Source organism: Chiloscyllium plagiosum, chromosome 19 (assembly GCF_004010195.1).
Source record: "Chiloscyllium plagiosum isolate BGI_BamShark_2017 chromosome 19, ASM401019v2, whole genome shotgun sequence".
NCBI classification, from domain to species: Eukaryota; Metazoa; Chordata; class Chondrichthyes; order Orectolobiformes; family Hemiscylliidae; genus Chiloscyllium; species Chiloscyllium plagiosum.
In genome coordinates this window covers 32,601,138-32,628,490 of record NC_057728.1, presented here as the reverse complement: position 1 = coordinate 32,628,490, position 27,353 = coordinate 32,601,138, and the positions used below count along the sequence as shown (strand labels likewise).

General features: G+C 39.4%; 1 protein-coding gene across 2 annotated transcripts in view; it reads left to right on the top strand.

Annotated features, from left to right (window-relative positions):
- Window positions 1-27,353, top strand: part of immp2l (inner mitochondrial membrane peptidase subunit 2) — a 537,230-nt gene that overhangs the window by 439,394 nt on the left and 70,483 nt on the right. The gene's annotated exons all lie outside the window — the stretch shown is intronic.

Below are 27,353 nucleotides of genomic sequence, written 5' to 3'. Positions count from 1 at the left end.
ATATTTCCCTTTCCTACCCTATCAGCGTTCCGGAAAGACCACTCCCTCCGCGACTCCCTCGTCAGGTCCACACCCCCCAGCAGCCCAACCTCCACTCCCGGCACCTTCTCCTGCAACCGCAAGAAATGCAGAACTCACTTCCCTCCAAGGGATCCTTCCATATCCGTCACAAATTCACCTGCACCTCCACACACATCATTTACTGCATCCGCTGCACCCGATGTGGCCTCCTCTACATTGAGGAGACAGACCGCCTACTTGCAGAACGTTTCAGAGAACACCTCTGGGACACCCGCACCAACCAACCCAACCACCTCGTGGCTGAATACTTTAACTCCCCCTCCCACTCCACCAAGGACATGCAGGTCCTTGGCCTTGGCACACTTTCCTCATTCCTGAAGAAGGGCTCATGCCCGAAACATTGATTCTCCTGCTCCTTGGATGCTGCCTGACCTGCTGCACTTTTCCAGCAACACATTTTCAGCTCGTGTCTATCTTCCTTTCCACCTATCCAGTCCACTCTTCCCACTGATGTATCACAATCGTCTCCCACCTCTATCCACCTATCACCATCCAATTACATTTTCTCCAACACCACCCCCTCATTTACCTCTCAGCCCTCTTTCTCCTTCCCATCCTGATGAAAGGTTCCAATCTGAAATGTTAACTCCCCTGCTCCTCTGATGCTGTTTTGATCTGCTGTGCTTTTTGCTGTTCCACACATCGTTGACTTTGACTTTCCAGCATCTGCTTTCCTCACTATCTCCAAGTTTCAGAAAACACCAAAACTACTTAACACCAAAATTCCTATTTTAAGTTACATTTTAAGGAATTAATAAATTATTATCTATCTTTGAAATAGTTGATGAAGTTGATGTTTGGTTATATTTACAACAGTATGATCACTTGAGTGAACTTTTTTTTTGCATATGTTCTGTGGCTAAGAGATTTTCAGCAGGAAGTGTGTGTGAGAGATCTGTTAGATTGTTAGAAATTTAATTTTTGTTCTCCTCTCCATTTTAAATGCACAGTCTGAGGTCTGCGCATATTTGATGCAGGGTAAAAGGAAAGGAAGACAAATTGGAGGGGGAAGGGTTATTGGGAAAGAATAAGAGGGACATGGAAGGGTAGTGGAGGTAAGGCAGGGTTGGTTAGCTCAGTCAGCTAGATGATTGGTTTGTGAAACAGAGTGATGATGCCACCATGGGTTCAATTCCTGTATTGGCTGAGGCTACCATGAAGGATCTCCTTCTCAACATCTCCTCTTGCCTGAGGCTTGATGACTCTCAGATTAAATCACCACCAGATTAAATCTCTCTCTAATGATAGAGCAGCCCTATGGAATAATGGCAACTTTACTTTATGGGGGCAAGGACGAGACTTGAGAAATGAGGGTTTGAGGCCTGACATTAATCATTACATCTGGAGCAATAGTCAGGTAAATTGGGGTAGGCGTTCAAACTTCTGACCAGGCCAAACCCGGCTGCCTTTATGCCTGACTCTATTTTATCGTCATTTTGCCTCTGTCTCCCTAACTCATGGATGTGGTAGGCAGAGATCTTTTTGAAAGAATAACAGTGAAATACTATGGCTGTGGAGATCTGAAAAATTTTTGGAAAAAGTAAGTACAGAAGAAACTCACCATGTCTGGCAGCATTAGAAGAGAGGCAAGAGCTCTCTTATCTAGCACTTCCTGTCTTTTTAAAGGAAACAGACTTTCAAGTCAGGCGGTTTCTCACCTTGACCTTCCCACTTCCTGAATGAAAATCTCGTCCATGACTCCTGACTAATCTCTTGAACACTGTTTGGTCTTCAACACTTAAATGACATTTTTCATGTGTAAACCTTGGCAGAGAATTGGTAGTCTGTACGTCTGCAGGGTAATCAGCTGAATCTGACTCAGTCTTCCTCTGATATCAACATCCTATATACTTGCAGCTAAGACGCTGAAATTCATCGTCATGACCCTGTAACAAACCTGCCAGTGATGAGCCAGCCAAACACACATTAGAAATTGATGAACTCTGGGAACATTTTTTGTATTATCAAAACTCTGTAGCATTGGGTGGACAATGTGTAGGTGCATGTATAAGGCTTTGCTATATTAAAAAGTCTAAATGAACTTCTTTATTTAATTAAATAAATGTGTACTGTGTTTTGTAATGTACTGTAAACTTTATTTCCTTATTCAATATCAAAATTTAATTTGCTTACAAGCCATGAATATGCTGCTTTGTGATAAGCTAGCCTTTCTGAAAATAAAACCTTGCAGAGTCAATTTAACTTAGTGTAATGTAATCTAATGGTCTTTATGGTGAAGGCACTTTTGTGCATAGCCATATTGGATGCTGTTCTTGAAGTGTATTAGACATGCCATTCACTGTAACATATTGGAATTTTGCTCATCCAAGTGCACAGTCAGAAATATTTCAGAAACAAAATTTTCAGAAGGATGATAAAAATAGTTTGAGAGGAATATTTACTGGATTTTACTGAACAGAAAGGTAAGCTTCCCTTAGTTTTTCAACTCCAGCCCCATTTGCCTATAGCAAATTCAGGAAACCATAACTGCTTTTCTTTTTAAAAAAATGTTCTTAAATGTGGTCATGGAAGCAAAATATCATTTATTGTGATTCTTCAGTTGAGTTGGTATTGGCTCTCAACATGCCAGTCTTGTGTAGAGAAAGCAGCACCAAAGTAAAATTGTAGAACTTGCTCAGGCCAATGGTCACAAAAATTCCATTTAAAATGTTCTACAAGTGATCCATTCATGAGAGTTGCCAGCACTAAAATGTAACCATTGAAAATGTAACTGCACGCTTTAATTCTATTGAAAGCATAATGGAGCTAGATTTATCATGATAGACACCTGTCTCCCAGAATTCAATCATACAAATATCAAATTTAAAATAGCATTATTCAATAGCGGGGTTTGGTTTTGGTGTGTGTCAGACCATCATTATTTGAGATGTTGGTCTTTCTTTTGTAAATGATACCTGACTGTAATAAATGTTCAGGTCTTCTTGTTTCCAGCAACTGTGTACCTGTCAGTCTTAAAAAATCATGTTTTTCTGCATGGCCTAAATTAACTGGATGGCTGCAGACAAACATAGATAAATATCTTTAAAGAGTGTGTCCTCACAGAACTATTATTTTAAAATATGTGAATGCATTTTTGTATATATATGTGTACACATGAAATATATATCTTCAGTTGCAAATAACACTGTAAATACTATACATGCTGAAGAAAAAGTGAGCAAAGACCATAATTTCTTTACTTCTTTTGTGATTCAGATGTTTGTTCACTAAGATTTTTATGCAATTGCCTTTGAAATGATCTATGCATTCCTGAACTGTCAGTTTACAAATTTATTCCATGGTTGGCTGTGTGCTGCATGATGAAATATATTTTTCAGAAAAACCACATCCCCTCAAGCTTCTTTCTGTTATTGTAACACATCTATTACCAAAATTGGTTTGAGTAAGCTATTGAGACCATGGTAAAACTGAAAGCATTATGTGTGGTATTTGCTAAAAGGAACTGACACTAACTAGATGACAAACAAGTTATCAGAATATCACAAATTTGAAATACATGTCAGGTATTATTTTCAAATATATTATGTGATGTTTAATGATTCAGTCCAACTCTATATCCTAAAATGACTTCAGACTTGGGAAATTAATCTATCAAGATCCTACTGTGTTTTGCAGAAAGCTATGTTTTCTATTTCCTGTTGTTTGCAGCAAATCAAAAGTTCACATAGAATGCCAACAGCCAGGAATGCACTTTGCAAGTCAACTGCTATCATTTGTGCATATTATGCTGCCTAAGAGTTTTCTTTTGAGTTAAAAAAAAGTAATATTTATTGTATACTTCTGTCTCTGTGGTATTTCAAATTTTGGATTCCAACCAGTTCAGTGACAATCCTTAATTAGCAGATTGTAGGGTAAGTACAAGACAAAACTAATTTATGATATTAATTATTGTGCGCTTTACATTTAATGTATTATTTCTAACATTCTATATGCAGAGATTTTATATTTAACATTTTTAAACCAAGTTCCTCTTGCGACTTGAGTGCCTTTGTCTTGTTATTCATATTTATCCCTGTGACTAATGCATTCTTCTACATAATCTTTTTTGAATGCAAGAAAACTAGCTAACACAAAAGCCAGGATATTTTTATTGAAAGGTCAGTTTTATTTGTATTTTAACAGCAAAATTAATGATGATCACTTTTTGTATTCTACAAAATAATATATATGATGTGCATGAACAATCCAACTTTCTTTGGATTGAAATAATATGGAACACACAGGTTTTCCAGTAGAAGACGGCGAACAGTATAACTTAGGTTCCCAAGGAATTGAGAACTTAAACTATTTTTGTTGCATATATAACAAAGGAAAACAGGGTCCAGCTCCAGCTAGGAAGATTGTGTCAGCTGCTGGTTGTCTCAGCTACATAAAATGCCACTGCAATATTCGTATTGGACTTTGTCCTACTTTCTACAACAGGATCTATTTCTCACCAAAAAATAAAAATCAAAGACAGCCATTAAGTGCTGATGGACATTTTAATTGCCAGATTGTGTGTAGAAGCATAATATTGAGTAGGACTGCATTAATTTCAACGAACTACAGGATATCTCTTAAAGTCATGGTTCTGTTCCTTGAAGTTGGAAGTTCTGGTGAAAACATTTGAAGTGAAGCAGTGATTCCCATTGAAAGCAATGTTAAAACTGGAGTTAGGTTCCACAGGGCCTTCCTGAGCAGAAAAAAATTAAAGCATCATACATCTAATCTCTAGGTTGAAATATTTATGTATTGGTAAATGTTAAAATAAAATGAATTTATAAGGATAAAAGAAATTATACTTATAATATCTTCTATAATGTACCTTCCAAAGCACTGAGGCTTTTTCCTGGTAATATCTCTACCTGCAGCACCACAGGTATAGGGCTAATTGCTGATGGGGAGATAGAAAGAATTTGAGTCCTGTCTGTCTTGGAATGATGGCTGGTCCAGATGGAGTTCTCCTTCATTGTTGAATCATAGAATCCCTACAGTGTAGGAACAGGCCTTTTGGCCCAACAAGTCCACACTGACCCTCCGAATAGTATCCCATCCAGACTAATTCCCCTACCCTATTACTCTGCATTTACCCCTGACTACTGCACCCAGCCTACACATCCCTGAACACTATGGGCAATTTAACATGGCCAATTCACCTAACCTGCACAACTTTTGGACTGTGGGAGGAAACCGGAGCACTTGGAGGAAACCCACGAGACACGGCGAGAATGTGCAAACTCCACACAAACAGTTGTTCTGCTGGCTGCTGGTTGCACTGCCTCAGGGCCCCCTGGTATTCTGGTTCTATCATTTTCAAATTGATCTTGTTAGCAAGATAGGTAGCAATGCTGGCAGCTATGGCAGCTGGCTTGTGTCCTGATGGGTGTGAGTTCCTTAGTGAAGACTTCAGACAGTGTAGCACAGGAAGAAGGCTACAGCCTCATATTTGACAGGGAGGTATCACTCCAAAATGCTGTCATCCTGGTCAGGTAAAATACTGCAGTTCTGTAAATAACATTTCTATGAATCCCCTAACGCTCAAAAAACGTTCAGTCCTAATAATGTTATGTTAAAATGAAATAACACATAAATAGTCAATTTTAAATTCAAACGCTTTGTAATTTGATTTCCTTGAACAACTTGAACAGGTCTTGGATCAATGGAAATTATTTTAAAAATGAGAAAATATCAGAGCTGAGATCAATCCTAGAGTCATAGAGATGCACAGCATGGAAACACACCCTTTGGTCCAAATCGTCCATGCTGACAAGATATCCTAAATTAATCTAATCTCATTTGCCAGCATTTGGACCATATCTCTGTAAACCATCCCTATTCATATACTCATCCAGTTGCCTTTTAAATGCTGTAATTGTACCAGCCACCACTACTTCCTCTGGCAGCTCATTCTCTCCACGCACCACCCTCACATGAAAATGTTGCCTCTTAGGCCCCTTTTAAATTATTCCCCTCTCACCTCAACCCTATGCTGTCTCATTTTGGACGACTCCACCCTGGGGAAAATATCTTGTCTGTTTACCCTATCCATGCCCCTCATGATTTTATAAACCTCGATAAGGTCACCCCTCAGCCTCCGACACTGGAGGAAAACTAGCCCCAGTCTATTCAGCCTCTCCCTGTAGCTGAAACCTTCCAACCCTGACAGCACTTCTTTAAATCTTGTCTGAACCCATCCAAGTTTTACAACATTCCTCCTATAGCAGGGAGACGAGAATTGTATGCAGTATTCCAAAAGTGGTCTAACCCAATGTCCTGTACAGCCACAATGTGACCGTCCAACTCCTATGCTCAATGCACTGACCAATAAAGGAAATTATACCAAACATCCTCTTCACTATCCTATCTACCTGTAGCTCCACTTTCAAAGAAGTATGAATCTGCACTCTAAGGTCTCTTTGTTCAGCAACACTCCCTAGGACCTTAGCATTAAGTGTATAAGTCCTCCCCTGATTTGCCTTTCCAAAATGCAGAACCTAACATTTATCTAAATTAAACTCCATTTCTCACTCTCAGCCCATTAGCTCATCTGATCAAGATCTTGTTGTACTCTGAGGTAGCCTTTTTCGCTGTCCACTACATCTCTAATTTTGGTGTCATCTGCAAACATACTAACAATACCTCCTGTGTTCACATTGAAATCATTTATATAAATGATGAAAAGCAGTGGATCCAGCACTGATCCTTGTGGTACACTGCTGGTGGCAGGCCTCCAGTCTGAAATAATCTCCGCCTCCACCAGCATTCTCTTGTCTTTTACTTTCAAGCCAGTTCTGTACCCAAATGACTAGTTCTCCCTGTATTCTATGTGATCTAACCATGAGGAAGCTTGTGGAATGTCTCACTGAAGCCCATAGAGATCATGTCCACCGTTATGCCTTCATCAATCCTCTTTGTTACTTCTTCAAGAAACTCAGTTAAGTTATCAGAAAGATTTAGTATGCTGGTGCCCTTACTTTAGAAAAGAGAAAGTTGAGGAGTTATCTGATAGATGTCTAAAGTTATGAAAGTTTGATGGGTAGGCATGGAGACGCTGTTTCCATTTGTGGATGAGAAAACAACCATAAATATGGTTATTAAAATTAAATAGAGAGTTCAAAAGAGGTATCTCTCATTGTCATAGTAAGTAGTTGAGATTAGTAACGTATACATATTCAAGAAGAAACTGGATAAACACATGAAAGTGAAAAGAGTAGCAGTATTTCTTGGCTACCTGAGAAAGGACAGTGTGGGAGGATTATAATGTGGAGCATAAGTGCTATATGAACCTATTGGACCAAATGGCCTTAATTGTAATGAAGAAAAAACTGTACAGAGAGCATGGTGCAGTATGTACTGACCTGGATTTTGTAGTTAGCTGTGAAGTAAGGCTAGTCACCGCTGACCTCAAAGAAATTCTTGCAGACAGACATACCAGTCTTTGTGGTCAGAGCTTTAACTCTTGATGTGCAGTGAATTGTAATGTTTTTTAATGAGGATTATCAGCATGTAGTGATGAGATCAAGCTGGATCAACAGCCAAACAGGATAATCACTCATCAGAACAATTTGTAAGAATACTGATTTAAGGGAAGCCAACATATATACTATATTAATAAAGAAAGCCTACTTATCCGGCAAGTGGATTCTGATTTGTACAGGCATTGCCATGGAGAATGTACCAGATAATGATGATAAACAAATAATAGCCAGGCTTTGTTTAAATTTTAAACTAGATCAGACTCAGATTATCTGACCAATATTGTCCAATTGAAGAATCACATTTAATGTTGCATGTTTTCTAAATGTGAGCTTATTGGGTACAGCTGGTATCTTGTTTGTTGTGAACAGTCAAAAGGATACAATGTTTGATATAATCTGTCAGTCTTTGCAATGTATAGCCTACATTCCTGGCATCACATTGGCACTAAAATTCACATACCACATTATTCATTAGTGTAATCGATAGAACTGCTTTTTGGTTTAAAGACAGCATCCTGTTAGTGGCAAACACCACTCGTGTTGCTACTGCACATCGCACAAACTCATGAATGGCTGTAAGGCCATTACCGTTAGTTCTGAAAAGGGCTCAGTTTATCTCAGACTCAGGTATAGTACCTTAAAAGTATGAGCAAAAGGTGAAACTAGCAGACAGCCAGCAGGTTTAGTTTTATCCCTTTCTGCTTTCTAAGATTGGCTCAGAAGTTTCCTATCTCCTTCATTCCTGTAGTACCTCACAATTGTTGTGCTTTTCACATGCACCATTTAACAATTTATTTGTTTTAAATGGCAACTTTGAAATGACCTTGTCACTACTTTTCAGGCTTACCTTACCTTCTCTCCAGTTGTTTTGATCTGAATGTTATTGTGGATTAGGAGCTTTGATCCTGTATCTATGTTTTCCAATTTAATCAGAAATCCAACTTGCATATCTAGCAATAATGCACAATAATCCATGAGAACAGTCCATTATGCAAATTATCGATACTGTTTGAAATAATGTTTCCACTCCCCTCTGAATTAAATTTATTTTCTTCACTGTGGAGAGGTTCCTAGTTTTTAGAACAAGCCTGAACAGCTTATCTTGCTACATTCTCATTTGTAGGAAATCTTCACATAGAGACACCACAAAATTATATGATATTCCAAGCCTTACAAAATTAAATGTGCAGATAGCACTACTTCCTTAGCAAACATTTAAAGCTAGTTTTCTCAATCATGAAATGTGATTGATGTAAGGTGAAGGATGTAAAAAAAATTTAAAACAAGTTTTAAACAAAATTTTGTTTGTTACTTTTAGTGATTTCAATAAAGCCAAATTTAGCTCCTCCGATTATTCACAAGTAGTTGAAAATCAGAAACTGTGACAGAATTTTTAATATTTTAATACTCTGTGAATAATTTCATCTGTTTATGATTTTTCACACAGATACTTCCTGTTCTATGTTGTCCAAGTTTAGACATTTTGTTGAGCTGTTAAGTAGCTCTTCACACAACTTTCCAGCCTTGAATAATGTGCATTTATATTCAGCTGCAGGGAACCCTGTTTTCCTTCTATTTGAAGTTATTCACATCAAAGAAATATATGCTGAAATCACAGTAGCATCTGAGGGAGTGGAGGAGAGTTGGCTGTGTGGTCTGGAGATCATGTATTTGGGAGCAGAGAGACTCAATATCTTGAGTGAGATTTCAGAAAATGGTTTTGTCTGACTAAATCTGCTGTCAAGAAAATGGATAATTTGGTGTGTAGGGTGTGGGGAGTGCAGAGACAGGCAAGTAAATAAATTGCTCCTAATATTTTGAACATCTGTTTAAAGTCTTTGTTTGTGTTCAGTAATGGCACAAAGCATAGTACATTTTTGGGTATACTTTGTAAAACCAATCAAACAAAACTTTATGCTGCATGTTTTTTTTTCCTAAAATAAGCTTCTAGTTTGTTTGATATTTAGCTTTCTAAATAGGGTTAGTGAATGCTAAAGCAAAGGAAAACATGCCAAATCTTTACAAAGTACTGGTTAGGCCTCAACTGGAGCTTTGGACAGAATTTAATGACGTAAACAGGTGAGTTCAGAATTGGGAGGGAAGGTCCATGTAATTGGGCAGGAGGGTGTGGGACCACTGCTGTTTGTCATTTTTATAAATGACTTAGACGCAGGCATAGGTGGATGGATTAATAAATTAAAGTCGGTGGAGTAGTGGACAGTGTGGAAGAATGTTACAGGTTGCAGGGGATTTGAATAAACTGCAGAATTGGGCTGAGAGGTGGCAAATGGAGTTCGATGCAGCTAAATGTGAGGTGATGCACTTTGGGAAGAATAACAGGGAGGCAGAGTACTGGGTCAATAGAAAGATTATTGGTAGTGTGGATGTACAGAGGGATCTTGGAGTCCATGTACATAGATCCCTGAAAGTTGCCACCCAGGTGGATAGTGCTGTTAAGAGGTCATACGGTGTGTTAGGTTTCATTGGTAGAGGGATTGAGTTCTGGAGCCGCAATATCATGTTGCAACTATGTGGCCACACTTTGAATATTGTGTACAGTTCTGGTCCCCATATTTTGGGAAGGATGTGGAAGCATTGGAAAAGGTGCAGAGGAAATTTACCAGGATGTTGCCTGGTCTGGAGGGATGATCTTATGAGGAAAGGCTGCGAGACTTAGTTCTGTTTTCATTGGAAAGAAGAAGGCTAAGAGGGGATTTGATAGAGACATACAAGATGATCAGAGGATTAGATAGGGTAGACAGTGAAAGTCTTTTTCCTTGGATGATGATGTCACCGTGTACGAGGGGGCATAACTACAAATTGAGGGGTGGTAGATTTAAGACAGATGTCAGAGGCAGGTTCTTTACGCAGCGAGTGGTAAGGGCGTGGAATGCCCTACCTTTTAATGCAGTCAACTCAACCACATTAGGGAGATTTAAACAATCCTTAGATAAGCACATGGATGATTTTGGGATAGGGTAGGGGGATGAGCTGAGAATAGCTCACAGGGCCAAAGGACCTGTTCTGGGCTGTATTGTTCTATGTTCTATGTTCATGAGACCACCAGTCCTAATTTTGTTTGATAACCGTAATGTGAAGAACCTGGAGATATTTTATTATGTTCAAGTTGTTATATAAGTGCAAATTATTGTTCTTTAAGGATTGTTTGTGTAAGTTTGCTATATTATACTACTGTCTGTAGGTTGTAATACATTATAGTAAACATCAATAGTTGTCTAGACTCCCTGTAAACAACAATGCAAGTGATGCACTAATCCATTAAAAAAGAAAAGGAGCAAAGTCTGGAAATGATCAATGGGGGAGTCAGAAGAAGAAATCTCTAGAATCAAGTGTGCAGAAAGTGATGGGGCAGGCTGGTAGGCCTATATGTAAAAAGACAGTAAATTTGGAACATAGATATATACTGATCTCTATTAATAGTGAGTTTGCTGCAGTATTTTCCAGAATCCCTGATTATTATTGTTGAGAATAGCTGATGAAATTCCCAGTAGAAGCAGCCAAATTAACCATTTTCTTTAATAACAAAAGTTTTGAGTTGCCACTTCAGGGATTCTTAAATTCTTCATATCTCCCTGTGAAATATCACAGGTAATCTTGTCTTGTGTCATTAGATAAAGGAATGGGCCCATAATATAGATTTATAAATGAAGTGTTTCCCACATCTGCATATGTGGTGATGTTGTACCATTTGGTTTGAAAGTATCTTTATGTATCATGTGTAAAATTATCTCCCAATATAAAAAGTATACGAAAAGTCAAACAAAAGAGATCCAGTGTAGCACTGCTTGCAATAGATATTGTTTCCATAATTATATCTTTAAAACACTTTCACAGATATGTAGTTTTTTATGAATATTTGCTTATACATATGTGAAGATATACGTGTAAAATTGACACTTGTACAGAGAAGAACTATAGTATGAGTAAAATAATAATCTGTATATTATTTCAAATATCTGGTCTGAGGTGTACAGTTTCTAATAGACTTTCCCTGAAATCTGCTATTATAGAGTTATTAGTGTCAAATCGATACCAGCAGGTTTATCATCCCTTGAAACATTAATGATCTCACAATTCCAAAGCAATTGAAAAGCATTTATTTGAAAATGATGCTGGATGCTTTACAACAACTGTTATATTTGATTCCCTTGAGTTGGCAGTGTTAACTAAGTGCCAGATAACATCAGGACTAACAAACTCTGAATAGACTATTAAGCACAACAGCTTTCTGCAGAACTCTAATGTATATTTTATCACATTATAAAATATTCCTCCTAAGTAAATCCACATTTTTGGAAAGTTTGTTACTGTAATATACATTGCATTTAAAATATTGTTTTGCTTTATAGAGACTGCCAGTGTGCGCACAAATGCTTTTATTTTGGTTGCTGACCATTTCAACCCAATTAACTTCATATATTTCATGTATTTGTTACAAACTCTGCATTTTATTAACACCTTATAGCTACTCAAACTGTACAAATCAAGTACAGGAAACTTACACGCTAAAGTTAAAATTGGAAACAGCCGGAAACATTTTTTTTAATTAAAAATGCTTTGGGAAGGTGAGCAGAATGATTTTTTTCTCTCTTTTTTTAAACCAGTGGCTGCTTGAAATGTTGTTGCTATCCATTCTTCACTGGCTAGTTACATACGTGGAGTTTTGTTAATCTCAGCACCAGAGATATGATCAATCAGATTTACTCCTCATAATACTTTTTCCTTCTCACATGGATAAATAATTAAATAAATAATTGCCTAACAAGTGACCAGCAGCATTGCACAGGCACTGGTCCTGGGTCCATTTTTGTTTGTCATTTATATAAATGATTTGGGTGAGAATACAGAAGGCTTGGTTAGTAAATTTGCGGATGACATCAAAATTATTAGTATTATAGACAGTGAAGAAGGTTATCTAAGATTAAAAAGAGTTCTTGATCAATTGGGTCAATGGGTTGAAGTATGGCAGATGGAGATTAATTTGGATAAATGCAAAGTTTTGCATTTTGGTAAAACAAACAAGGGCATGACTTATACAATTAGAAGTAGGGCCTTAGGTAATATTATAGGATATGAAGACCTTGGGGTTCAGGTACATAATTCTTTAAAGTTTGCATTACAAACAGACAGGGTGATTAAGACATTTAACATGCTTGTCTTCACTGCTCAGACCTTTCAGTATGGGAATAGGGATGTCATGTTGAGATTGTACAGGATGTTTATGAAGTCTCTTGCGGAGTACTGTGTCCAGTTCTGGTCACCCTATAATTAAACTAGAAGAAATTTACCAGGATTTTGTTGGATATGGAAAGTTTGAGTTATGGGGAGAGGCTGGATAGGCTGAGACGTTTTTCCACTGGAGCATCAGAGGTTGAGAAGTGACCTTATAGAGGTCTATAAAATCATGAGGGCTATCGATAAAATGAATAGTAAGGGTATTTTTCTAGAGTGGGGGATTTCAACACTAAGGGGCATATTTTTAAGGTGAGAGGAGAAAGATTTTTTAAAATGTGACAGGCATTTTTTATACACATAAGTTCATGTATGGAATGAACTTCCAGAGGAAGTGGTGGATGCAGATACAGTTACAGCACTTAAAAGACATTTAGATAAGTATATGAATAAGAAATGTTTGAAGGGATATGGGCCAAGTGCAGGCAAGTGGGACTAGTTTAGTTTGGGATTTTGATCAGCATGGACTGGTTGTACTGAAGGGTCTGTTTCTGTGCTGTATGACTCTATGTAAATCAAGGCAGAGATTGCTAATTTAGCTACAACTGATGAGAACTTATAGACATTCAAGCAGGGCACTTAATTTGCAAAGTCCATACTTTACATATTAGTACAAACAGATTCAATCCTGACTTTCAAATGGGAACTGAATAAATATTCGAAGAGCAAGGAATTTATGCTGTAGGATAAAGACAGGGGTTTAGAATTAATTGGATAGCTTTCACAGTCATGATTGTGAGATGACACTATGGCTTTAAGAAGTGTATTTTGTCTTTTTTTTTAATGAAAAAAGGTTGAGACAGAGTTGACGAGTGGCCTACTCAAAGCCAATCAAGTAAACAGCTTATGAGGCTTTGGGGCTTTTATTTTAAAGTTGAAACAATAGAAGCAGCCTGCTAGATTTTTAGTTTTAGCTCTGCAATTGCTGGGATCTTAAAGCTGGATGTGAAAGCTCTTATTCCTCTCTCTGTTACAGCTAAAAGTTGGGGTTCCCTCCCTGCTGCTAGAATTACATTTGAGACAATCTGTTTTACTGAATTTGCCTTTGCCAAGGGTATGTTCATGGGATGTTATTACATTGGAATATTTAATTGGTAATAGTTAGTATATTTATTATTTTATTAAGCATTTCAATAGAGTTACAGTTAAGCCAGCTCTCTTCTTTTATTCTTATATTGTCTGTATTTTAACTATACTGTAAAAAGAAAGTGTGTTTTGCTTAATGGGGAATAATTTGACCAATTGAATTGCATCTGGAACACAATGCCTTACACTTACCTTTAAAATAAGAAAAAGTTAGGTTCTAGACTATCTACTTAATATATTTTGAGCTGTTCCCTAACAATGGGCTGAATGGTCTCCAGTTCTGTGGCATTCTGTGATGTAAATCTGAGACATATTGAGTAAATACTTCGCTTCCAATCTTTGGTAATGCATTTCTGACCAGCAACAAATGAAAACTTGTTGGTGTCACCAAACTGGGAGGGAATACAAGTTGTGAGGAGGATGCACGGAGACTTCAGGAAGACTTTATGGTAAGTGAATCAGCTAGAATATGGCAGCTAGAACATAGTGTAAACAAGACAAAATTATTTGTTTTAGCAGAGAAACAGAAAGACAGAATACTTCCTTAATGGTAAGAGATTGGGAATTGCAAGTGTCCAAAGTGACCTGGATGTCCTCATCCTTGAGTCACTAAAAGTTAACATGTAAGTTTGCAATTAGGAAGGCAAATGATATGTTAGCTTTCAACATAAGGGAATTTGAGTGTAGGAGCAAAGATCCAGTTGTGTAGAGTCAGTGTAATTTGCACCATTATCTAAAGAGGGGTAAACATAGCATAGAGGGAATGCAAAGGAGGTTCACCAGATTTACTCCTCAATTTCAGGATTGTCTTATGAGGAGCGCTGGAAGAGGTGCGCAAGAGTTTGAATGTGACTTGGAGGCGAAAGGCTGATTATTTTTGCTGTTGAGGGAAAAACACATAAGATTCAATATTTCCCAACTTGACAGCCTCACCTGAGTTTAAATGACTCTGTTAGACTTAATTTTCATTCTAGGGATGTGGATATGGCCATAGCTGAACCCAACAGTCCAGAACTAGGTGCTAGGTGGTAAAAGAATGGGTGATTGCTGAAGTTGTTTAGAAAGCCCAAGTGGGATTTAATCCCAGTTGTTTTAGAAGCTGATAGGCCACCTAGTCTTCATCTTTACCTCCCAATCTCCTTTCCCACCTATCTGCTCCACGCTCCCCTCTGACCTATCACCTCCATTCCCACCCCCATTCAACTATTGTACTCTTTGCTACCTTCTCCCCAGCCCCACTCCCCCCACCCCCATTTATCTCTTAGAGGCTTCCTACCTCTATTCCTGATGAAGGGCTTTTGCCCGAAACATCAATTTTGGATGATGCCTGACCTGCTGTGCTTTTTCAGCACCACTCTGATCTATACACCTAGTCTTCATCTCCCATGCAAGTGAATAAAAATTGGTCTCGCAGAGTTTTTTTTTTCAAAAGGTTTATTTGAAAACTGCAGCTTGATTTTTTAAAGAGTGGGGGATTTAGAAGATAACTTCAGATCATGACATATCTGACCTTCATGAGAGTTTATATCTACTGCTTGAATTTGTAACTCTCAAATGTAAATCAGGTCCATTTAAACTCAGAATTAAATTGAAATGGTCCAGTTGAGCTCAGGTCTGCCTCCTTTGTGAATTATTCTCCCCTTCTACTTGCAGGAATCGGATCTGCTGGAAATGGGGTTGGGTCCTAACAATCTATTTACTGTTCACCCCAGCTGCCTTTGTTATTATTTAGTCAGAATAATTGGCTTGAACACACATATGGTCACCAAGTTGGCTCCTGTGCTTGCATAAATGGACCTAGTGATGTCAGTTACTGGCAGCAGCTGCCCTCAGCCAGAATGTATTTGCATATGTAAGGTCAGTGTCACACAGTACAGTTGTGCACAGATATATAATTAAATGGGCAGCTGGCATTGCAACTAGAATAACTGGGGATAACTGAGTGAGAGGGTTAATATTTATGGATGTACAAGTATTTGATTTGTTAATGATAAACTGTTTTAAGAGTTTCTTGGAAGAATTCAACCTCAGGTCAAGAATTAAGTGGAAAATATTTCATGGGATTACCTGAAGCTTGCAACTAATGGGAACTTGATGCAGTCAAATCCATTGATTTGCAAAAAGGCAGTTATTTCCTTCTTTTTGGAGGTTCTGAGTTCTATATGACTGCCTGAAGTTTTTTTTTCTGATGAGAACAGGAATGTGTGATAGGATACAGCCATAATATAGATATTTTGTTTCCTTTCCCTCAGTTCATCTACCTTCTTTTCTGCAGTTCAGAAATTCAGGAGAGAGATCCCAGGAGGATTAACTGAGTGACAGGCATTTTCTGGGAAGATGGGGATATGGATTTTTTTTTCCATTTGCTGAGATAACCAGCAAAGGGCTTACTTTCTTGGGAAAAGACAGATGGCTCATGCAAAGTGAGTTTGCCAGTAACCCCATGAGCATATGACTCATGAAGTTGCAGAAAACTAACATAGCAGCACACACTTGTGCATCCCATTGAGGATGCTACTCCATAACAGCTATTATGAAAGGTGATCACTACTGATCAGAATTGAAAAAGACATCATTCTTTTATGTCACTCACAGAGTCACACAGCACAGAAACAGACACTTCAGTCTGAAAGTGATAATTCAAAACTAAATTAAATCTACCTATTATATACTTTTTAAGAAATTGTAGGACTTGACTTTAACCACATCAGTTTATATATTTTTGAAGAAAGCTGATGCTGTTGAAATGTAAAATATTCAAACTAGCACCTTCAAAAATAACTATTACGGTAGGAGACATTTATTAGAGATCATCTTTCCTCGCTTTGACATTATCAACAACTACGAGAATATTTTCAAACTTTCATAACACTATAAGATATCAGAACAGAATTAGGCTATTTGACCCATTGAGTCTGCTCTACCATTTCATCATGGCTGATATGTTTCTCAACTCCATTCTCCTGCCTTTTTCCCCGTAACCCTTGAGTCCTTTTAAACATTCTGTCGCCAAATTGCCTTTTCAGATGTTAAAATTTGTATTGTTGAACATGGTAAGACTCGCATCTTTGAGATCACATCATTGGCCTGAATTTGAATAAAAATCAGCTGTCAATTTCAGAGGATGTCTTGGAGGGTTTCTGTCTATAGGCTCCAATGTGTTACATCATGGAATTCTCCACCACCCGCCTCATTCAGTGTGCACCATGCATCTTTGAGTCAAACTTATTCTATCATGCAGTCAACAGCAGCAGAAGTACTTGCCACTTTCGGGACCTCCTGATACTCATGCCACTGGCACCATCTTTAAATCCAGTTGTGCACCAGATCAAAAGCTACAAGCCAGAAACTGTTATTCACAGTATGTTTATGCGCAGTTCTCCAGGATATAGCTGTGGAAGAGAAATAGCATCAAGCATCACCTAGAGTTCTTAGTGGACAGGATGACGAAGAACAGGACTGTCCTCTTTCGTCATTCCGGTAGAGACCACAACACCACACCCTACCAGCCTGATCTCAAATTATCACCTGGGTCAATGCAATGCCCACAGTCCAGAGGAATACCCATCAATGTAGGAAGAAGATTAATGATCATCTGTGCTGCAGAAGGGTAAGTGCCACTATCCTCTCTCTTCTCTCTCTGCTACCTCATGCTCACTTTAACCCTGCCACTGCTCCCATCTGTTGCCAAAGCACATGATCTATTACTTTTACTGATGCATGCAGCATCTTCCCACAATTGATTTCCCGCACCCCACACCTCCACCTAAATTACTAGCCCTGCACGCCCTCTGGACTGCCTACTCATTTGTTCGGGGCACATCACCAGTAACAGCTGTACCAGTCACTTTCATTTTACTTAATCCCTATTTGTCTCCTGGAAGGAGAAAACAGCTCACAATAAGACGTAGACAGCTAAGACGGGGAATGGGTGTACAACATTTGAGTTCTCACCCCGTATGGGTAGACATAGCTTCCTTACAGAGAGAGGACTGTGATTAATGCGGCAATGCTGAGACCTACAAGTCCCAGCAACCAAGCACGATTCATTATCAAGTGATGCCTGCGTCTCTTTACCACTACTGTGAATGCTATTCTTAACGTGCCCAAGCTTCTGCCCTGATTTTACAAATCAGTCTCTGTCTGGGTTTCTTGCAGACACCAGCAGCATCCATAGTTTTCACCTCGAAGGGAGTAGCCACTCTAAGAAATAGTCGCTCCTCTACCTCAGTGGGAAAATACACAGATCCTTCAGAGGACACAGTGGCAAGAATGCTTCCTGCACCCTCCAATAGCTCAGATAATGACACCTCAGTGGGTATCTCAGCTAGATTAGAGTGGAAAACATAGGTTGGTTAGGAAATCACTGCTGCGTCTCTGCAGCTGATCAACAGAGAATCGCCTCAGGTTAAGAGCACTAAGAGGACTGCTGGAGACCAAACACCTGCTCAGCCTCAGGCACGAGAGGACCCATGATGTGCAGCATTAATAATTTCATAAAAATGTATAGCAGACAAGAAAGTGCAGGCAAGTTTGTCAGAGATACATAGGAGACTGAATTGAATTTTGGAGGAGTTCAGTAATGTTAACAGTTAAGTTATATTATGGATAGGCTGCCATGGAGACCAAAGCTCAGCAAATGTGCAGACAGACATACACTCATCCTTGTAGCTGTTGCGTCTCAGCGTCAAGTGCAAAGTGACAGGGCGACAAGTGACCTTGATCTCTATCCATGTGCCCCTTCCTCACCAGGAGACTGATTGGTGCTAGGAGGCACCCAGCAAGAGGAGGAACCACATAACCTATACATGATTCGGAGATGCCGGTGTTGGACTGGGGTGTAGAAAGTTAAAAATCACACAACACCAGGTTATAGTCCAATAGGTTTAATTGGAATCACACTAGCTTTCGGAGCGACGCTCCTTCATCAGGTGATTCACCTGATGAAGGAGCATCGCTTCGAAAGCTAGTGTGCTTCCAATTAAACCTGTTGGACTATAACCTGGTGTTGTGTGATTTTTAACTTTGTATAACCTATACAGTTCATGATAGGGCCCTGGGGAGTGTTGTCAAACAAAGAGACTGAGGGGTGCAGGTGCATAGCTCCTTGAAAGTGGAGTCGCAGGTCGAGAGAGTGGTGAAGAAAGTGTTTGACTCTTTGGTCAAAACAGTGAGTGTAGGAGTTGGGATGATGTCATGCTGCAGCTGTACAGCATATTGGTGAGGCTACTTTTAGAATACTGAGTACAAGTCTGATCATTCTTCCATAGGATAGAATACAGAAAAGATTTACAAGGATGTTGCCGAAACTGGAGAGTTTGAGTTACCAAGTTAGGCTGGGGCTATTTTCCCTGGAGTGCCGGAGGTTGAGAGGTGACCTTATAGAAATTTTAAAAATCATGAGGCGCATGGGGATAGGATGAATAGCCGAGCGCTTTTTTTCCCAGTGTGGGGTGTCCAAAACTAGAGGGCATAGATTTAAGGTGAGAGGGAAAAGATTTAAAAAGGACCTGAGGGGTAAGTTTATCACTGAGAGGATGGTGCGTGTATAGAATGAGTTACCAGAGGAAGTGGTGGAAGTGGGTACAATTATAACATTGGATGGGTATATGAACAGGAAGGGCTTAGAGGGGTATGGGTCAAATGCTGGCAAATGGGACTAGGTCAGATTGGGATGTTTGGTCTGCATGGACGAGTTGGACCAAAGGGTTTGTTTCTATGCTGTGCTGCAAGACTCTATGACTCTGTAAGTCCCCCTAGATGTTTCCTCTCTAGGCGCCTAGCCCCTTCACTGTCCCCACATGCATTCTCCAATCCTGTGGAAGTTCAAGAGAAGGAGAGTGAACCTGCAACTGATCAGGATACTCTCAGCACATCCCGACTCTTTAGCTACAAATGCCTGGTGTTTACTCTCTGAAACATCAGGCCAACAGACTCCACAGTAGGGCAGGGTCCCTGTAACCCTGCTGCAGATCCCAGTACTGCTCCTAGACAATGGGAGGGAAAGGTAAAGGATTGAGGATGCATATGGGCCAGGATTGACGCTAACCTAATTACTGAAGCCTTGAGATCATTTACACCCACCCAATTCGGCAGGCGGGACCTTGGTTTCACATCTCAACTTCAAGAACACACCTCCAAAATTGCAGCTCTTCAATGGCATGTCAGCTTTGGTTTTTGTGTTCCAGCCCTGAAGTAAGACTTGAACCAGAGCTTCTGACTCTCAGGTAAGAGTGCTAGCAACTGAGCCAAAGCTGAAATGACTACCATTAATGTCTTGTGCCAATTTTGTCGGGTTTTGAGGAACCCTTACTTGGAGTACTATGTTAAATTTTCATCTAATTTCTGAAGGATGGATATACTTTCCTGAGAGAGGATGCAACAAAGGTTCAGTAGTTTGATCTTGGGTTGTCAATGAGGAGAGATTAAACAGAAGTATTCTCCATGGCTGAACTTTATGGATGACTTAGCCTTGCTCCCTAAGTAATAAACCAAAGGGGAAGTGAGTCCAAAATGTGACCTCTTCCCAGCAGGAATTTAAAGTTTGGGGTGGAGTTAATTGCTGTCAGGCTTTCTATCCCTTTTCTTGTGAAAATGAGTGCCACACTGCTTTTTTTCCTGCATCTTCCTGCTCGCAGCCTCTCCTAAACTGAATCAGCACATCCATGCATCTCTGCTGACATCTTCCAATTGCAGCAAATAAGCAGTTGCATCAGATTAGACCTCATGAACAAATATTTAAATCGTTGCATCTCACATTTCTTCAGAAACATCGCAGGGTATCAGACAAGCTCCTTAAACAGTGGACTCATGTTCTTCACCATCTCCCACTTTGAGAACTTTTCTCTGGCTGGCTGCATCAAACAGGTTCACGCACCATTCGACATATGGCCATGACTGGCATCGCAGCTTCATAAAGCATCAATTGGCAGTGCAGCTCAAATACTCTCTGAATGTGTGGCTTTAATCATCAAATGTGTGGCATGTAGAGGAGACTTGGGACCCCAATCATGCTCAACAACTAAAACTGACAGGCTTCCCACATGGCATAGGCATTCTCCTGCCACAGGTAAATACTGATGTGAGTAGGATGGGCTATGATGTAGGCATTAACTAGCCAATGAAGGGTCTCAATACCCTACAGATACATAAGCCACTCAACACCTCTCTGTACGATTTTGAACTGCTCAGTGGAGAGGCAGGTAGGTGATGGGATTTTCTGTGCTCCATTAGATTTTTTGTGCTCCATTAGATTTTCTGTGTTCTCCTCACCTTCAAAACCGTGGTAGGTTGAGAGGAGAGCACACTGTCTGGAATCTGTAACAACGAGAGATGCAATCGGTAAAAACATAAAAGTCTTGGAGGTTTTAGCAGGATAAATACTGAGAGGATGATTTCCCCTGACAGAAGAATCTAGAAATATGGACCATAGGCACTGAAATTGTGATTGCCAGGAATATACTTTGGCAGCAGTTTTTATTGTTCATTGGGTTGGAAAATGTTGCCAAGACTTATAATTTCAAATTAAAGCAACAGAGAGAATGAGGAACTGAAATGTCACAAAGAGTTTGTGCTTCTCTTCAGTGGGCTTCAGGTGTGGTGAAAAGTCTATTGCTGATCGTTATGAGTCCATTTCATGCTGCGCTTTCATCCAATTTCAACCCCATTGTCTCAAGGTACACAGTAGACCACTTAACACAGAGAGGAGGAAAACCTCCTTCATTCAGAATGTGGTAGAGTTTGGAAACCTCTACCTCAGAGTTTTGTGAGTGCTCAGTTTGTGCATATGTTGAAGCCAGTTTGATAGATGTTTTGAGCACTAATAAAATCAAGGGATGCGGAGATAGAATGGGAAAGTGAAGCTGATGTACAAGTTCGGGCACAATCTTATTGATTGATGGACCAGTCTTGAGGGATCATATTTCTTGAATTTCATATGTTGTTAGAAAGAACAGTATGTTTAAAAATGTAATAATGGAAATGTTCTTTTTTTAGCATAACAGATTCTGATATCTTTCAAAATAAATCATTCAAATATGTGGAAAATGCAGTGTAAGTCTCAACAAATAAAAATAAAATAGCTATAAAATATGAGAAATAGTATTATGCTATTCTTCAGAACTGACATAAATACATGGAATTTGCATATCCTGTGATTTTTATCTGGCAGCAAAGGTGTGTTGAGCAATCTGAGGTTTCAGTGTGTGCACTTTTGGAACATTGCAAATAATTCACGTGTAGCAGGTAGAATTTAATCCAGCCCCTTTCAGTGGCCAATATGGTGTCCAGGCTTACTAACTTAGGGAGGAGGTAGCCTATTCATGGCAGAGAATCTTCTATGATTAAGTCACAGGTGAGAAGGAGCCAGTGTACACAAATTACCCTCTCGTAGTGGGAAGGTAATTAGACTCATTAATGAGCCTGCTAAACTTGATTTATTTCTGCCTTTGCACTGTTACATAAACTCCATAGGTCTCTCAGGACTTCTGAAACATATTCACTAAAACCTAATGGCTTTAGAGGGGTATCTCTCAATTAATATAAGTTTTAGGCTGATCTGCATTAAAATTGACTCCATTGTTGTGCTAAGTAGTGGTCCCAGAGACGACACTGCCTCTCCCACAAGATCAAAACTATACTATGCCCATTGTTGGAGGTCAACCTTCGCCCAAGGAGTTACATTTTTTACCTCATGCCATTTAAAGTTACAGCAGTCCTGACTGCCTATGCCATACGCTTCTTCCAGTGGTCTACAGGGGACTTTATGAGTTCTCCCAATACGTCAGTCAAGAAGGCTCATCTTCATAAAATATTGAATGAACAAGAATAGAAAAACTGAACAGTCCAAAGACCTTGGAGGGAATGGCAGATTTTCCATGCGCGCATTGTGCAACCAACTGCACACATGTCATTATCATAGCACCCTCTAACCAACTTCTTTAATCAGCCTGAAGAGATACTACTTCAAATATACAGGTTGCGTTTGATCATTGGATATGAATGCTTCAGGTATGTGCTTAGGTATCCAAGCGGCAGTCAAGATACCTAAATACACTGAAACTCCTGGCTGCCATGACTGCTCACATCATAACAGCAACTCAGTGAATGGAATCTTGGAGATAAGCGATATCCTCTCTGGACCTGACTCATGATGCCTGTGAGCTACACTTACATGGGCCTCTTTAGAGATAGAGAATTATTCAGTTAATCCAACCACAACCCATGAAACTCCTCCTGCCATGACTGACCTCTGGCCTGGGTCACTTTGTAATCCTGAGCTTCAAGTGGCTGTTATTCAGCAGCATCCACCACCTCCCAGTAACAGTGCTAAGCAAACAACTGTTGACCTCTAATTGGTTGGTTCTCAGCAGGTAGGATTTCATTATGGGGTCCTGAACTGGAAAGTTGGCTTCTCAACTGCCTGATTGGCTTGTGTTTTGGTGGGCCTTTCAACCGAAGCAATAAAGATCACTCAATAGACAGTTTAGCCTGTCATTGCCATGACAAGATTTGTCCTTAGTATATCATGCCAAGGCTGAACATCTTAGAAAAGAATTTTTCCTTAGTATTGGGGCACCATAAGAAGGAATGGAATGGAGTCTGTTCAGTTCTGTCTGCTTGCTATGTACAGTCAATTGGAGCAAAATTAATGCTGGGTTTGAGAAGATAACACCAAAGCATTCAGATCTCCCAGATGAATGAGACTGATACATTGAAATTAAGAAAAGGTTAAAAATTAAGAAAGACTAAATTAAGTAAAATGTTAATTGTTTTTATTGATATTTTATATTTTATAACCCATAAATCTGACACTACCTCCATTAGAAAATCTAGCAGCAGTATAGCAAAACATTAATACCATTTCCTTTCTCATTTACTTAAGTGTCAATTAGTTTAAATGAACAATTCATTTATTCGTCAGTCCTATCCAAATATGATAGATTCTACACAAACAATGAAGAGAAATGTTCTACATGCATGTTTGTGGTAAATTCAGTGTTCTGAGTTTGAACAATGTTTAGGTGTAAATACTTTTAATATAATTCAAATGTTTGGCTCTACAATAGATCTTTTCAATTTTATTTGAATAGCAATTGTATTGCATTGTTTATTCTTTTCAACTAATTCACAAACTTAAACAAGGGCGAATGACATTGAAAACAGAGCATACTTAAATGCAAACATTAAAAGCTGCAATAGCCAGTACAATACTTAACACTACAAAAGTGGTCTTATTGGCAAAAATGATAGATTGTATTTGTCCCGACGGGGAGTTTTCTTTTATAGGATCTCTTTTGAGATGGAAAGTGTTTGTCAAAGGATAGGTTTCTGTCTATCATCCCTCTGCAGCAAATGTCTATATGCTTACATTTGATGTGAAATGAAGTCTGAAAATGAACTGCCTAGCAGTTCTGATTACTAGAATGGCAAATAACACTTAAGAGAAAGCAGAGTTGATATAAGTCTTTGGGCAGAATCTAATAGGATTCTGATCAACATGGGCTATGGCAAGAAATGTGGCCAAATTGCATCAGAAGTCCAATGAGGCGAGTCTCAATGTTGGGAATGACTCGCAGCATCTTTTAACTCAGTTCCAGGCATCAAGTCAAGATTCTTGCCAGGCAGCAGTACATTGCCTGTTAAGAGGGATTATTGCATGTTAATGCCATTAGTAACAGCAGATCTTGCCTCAATATGCAGATTTCTATTGTACACAATGAACAAAGTGGTTCTGACGTTTCTCAAAATAAAGCTGGAGCAGGAACCTGGGAACTTCACCTTGTTACTAGCCGTGAAGAGCCTCCATGTTGGTTACCACACAATAGCATCTCACGACACGCTTCATAGGCACCAGCCATATGCACCCGACAAACACAACATTGATAATCTCTAAGAATCCCCCAACCACTTTCTGTCTCCTTTCATATTTCAGTGCTGCATTCAACACACAACTACAATTGTCAATATAAAGCAGCAGCAAGAGTGCTCAGGGACATGCACCTACTCATGGACTGGACCAAGCTATCTGGACTGCTTGCTTGCTCTTTTAGCACTCACTCACTTTGAGTTGACCTGGATACTCATGGAATTTTTGTCTTGCTCTTTTGTGCCTTACCCCTCAGCCAGAAATATCAGGCTCGTAGTGTTGCTTTATTTCTGTGCTATTTCTTGATGCCTGGAACTGAGTTAAAAGATGCATTGAGTCCTTTCCAACATTGACATATGCCTCACTGGACTTCTGATACAATTCAGCCACATGTTTTGCCATAGCCCATGTCGATCAGATCTCTGTAAGATTCTGCCCAAAGAGTTAGATCAACTCTGTTTTCTCCTAAGTGTTATTTGCCAGGAAACTTGTCATCGTTGCTAGCAGTCTTCAGTCAAATTAAGCGAGACAGCCTTCTTTTCTGGGGTCCTGGCACCTTAAGTCAAGGGCAGCCTGTGATACCAGTCAAGAGACTTTGACACAGTCAGTCAGTACAGAATCAGAATCCATTTCTCAGAAGAGCAACATGGCATCAGTCCTGATTCTTTTGCCCTATTGTGGGTTATGTTCCTGCTGAAATGAGAAGGAGATGAAAGTGAGTGGCCCCACTGTTACTTTTGGTTAAGACGTGTTTAGAGTGAGTGAACACACAGCATAGAGGGCATGCAGTGTTAGTGGTGTTGGAATGGATGAGAGCAATTGAGGGAAGATGCTGCAGACAGTGACAGTGGTAGAATATGAGCCTTGATGGGATGTGAATACAGAGTTAAAGTGAGTACGAGGAATTGGAGAGAAGTTAAGCAATTGGAGGAAAGAGAAGCACTTAAGCTGGTGGAATACAGAAGGTCATTGACCTTCTTCCTTCATTGCTGGCATTCCTCCAGACAACTGAGACTATACTGACCTGGATGTCAACTTCTACCCAGGCTGGCATAACCTACTGTTATGGCCCCTGTTACTACCACTTCAGAAAGTATACTGATTCTCAAGCCTCTACTCCTAGGGTTGCCACAAAAGCTTAAGATTTAATCAAAGTATTTAAAGTCCTCAATTTATCTGTCTCATTGATTCAAGTCAACAGAAAATGCTGACTAGGTTCCTGTGCTTAACAGGGTAAACTATGTATCACAAATAAGTACATTCTGATCACAATAAACAGTTATGAACTATGGCTCTACTAGTTAAAAATGCTTCTCCCACCCTTTTAAACCTCTACATGTACACATAACAAAAAATCTAATTTTATGCATGGAGAGCAAAATAATGGGAAATACAGTTCAATAGCACAAGTCTATAGGGTGTGTTGAGATGTTTACTTTGGATTGTCAGGTCATTCTGTTTTTCAATTTCCTTTCTCCACATTATTTTACTTCTTTGCAGAAATATAAGGGTAATCGGAAAACTATCTTGGTGTCTCTTAGAGACAAAATCTTTTAGTTGCTGGTTAAAGATAACAGCTTACAGCAACTGATGAGAGAGCATAATTATTTTCCCTATTGCAAAGAGAAGGGGACACGCAACCATCTACATCATTCACAACTATGACCTGTTCATCTACTCAGGACCCAGTGAGAGAGTTGTTGTTAGTCTGATGACTTTTACCATCCATGACTGATCAAAATTGCACAAACCAATCAGCTACTTGATGCTGGCCAATTCTCACTCTGCACACATGTTTTGGAGCTGTGCTGTCTACAATCATCTTCCTCCTACTGCTTCATCAACGCAGCAGTGTAAACACCACACACAATGAGTTTGTTTTTAAAAGTGCAAGAATTCCACAATCTGTGATCTTAAAATTGTCCATTTTAGTCCGCAATCAAAATTGGAGGAAATAAAATTATATGGTATTTACACCTGCTCTGCTGGTCTTGGTGGAAATGTATATCCGGCTTCTGCACTACAAGGATCTCCACCTCCCTGACCGCAAAGTGAGGCATCAGTTTTCCCTTCTCTGCTATGTCTGGCGAGAATACCAAAATGCATGCAGTTCCAAACTTAGTGCTTGTTTGGGTGCATAACTGTCTTTTAAAGATGACATAATTGCCAGGCCATTCTAGACTATCTGGGCAGAAATGAGTTGTTCTGAGTATGACCAGTAGGAGAATGTGGCTAGGATCAGACAAGAGGGACATCGTAGGAGCTGGTTAAGTAGTTAATGAGATGTGTTTATTAAGATGTGGTGAGGGAACTCACTCAGCCTCATGGAGAGAAAGCCCTTCATGAAACTTGACAAAACTGACATGGTCAAAAAATGTCAAGTTCAGCCCTTCATGCTGATAGCTGAATTTTATTGACTGTGCTATCAAAATCTTGGCAGATGATCTAACATATATCCATTTTCAAAACTTTTAATTCTCTTTTTGTTTAAACTCTGGGTATTTTAGATCTTTGAATTCCCTTGGTGCACTGGCCTTGATGGTCCCTGCGATTGAATGGACGGTATTTAACTCCAAGAGTTGTCTGTA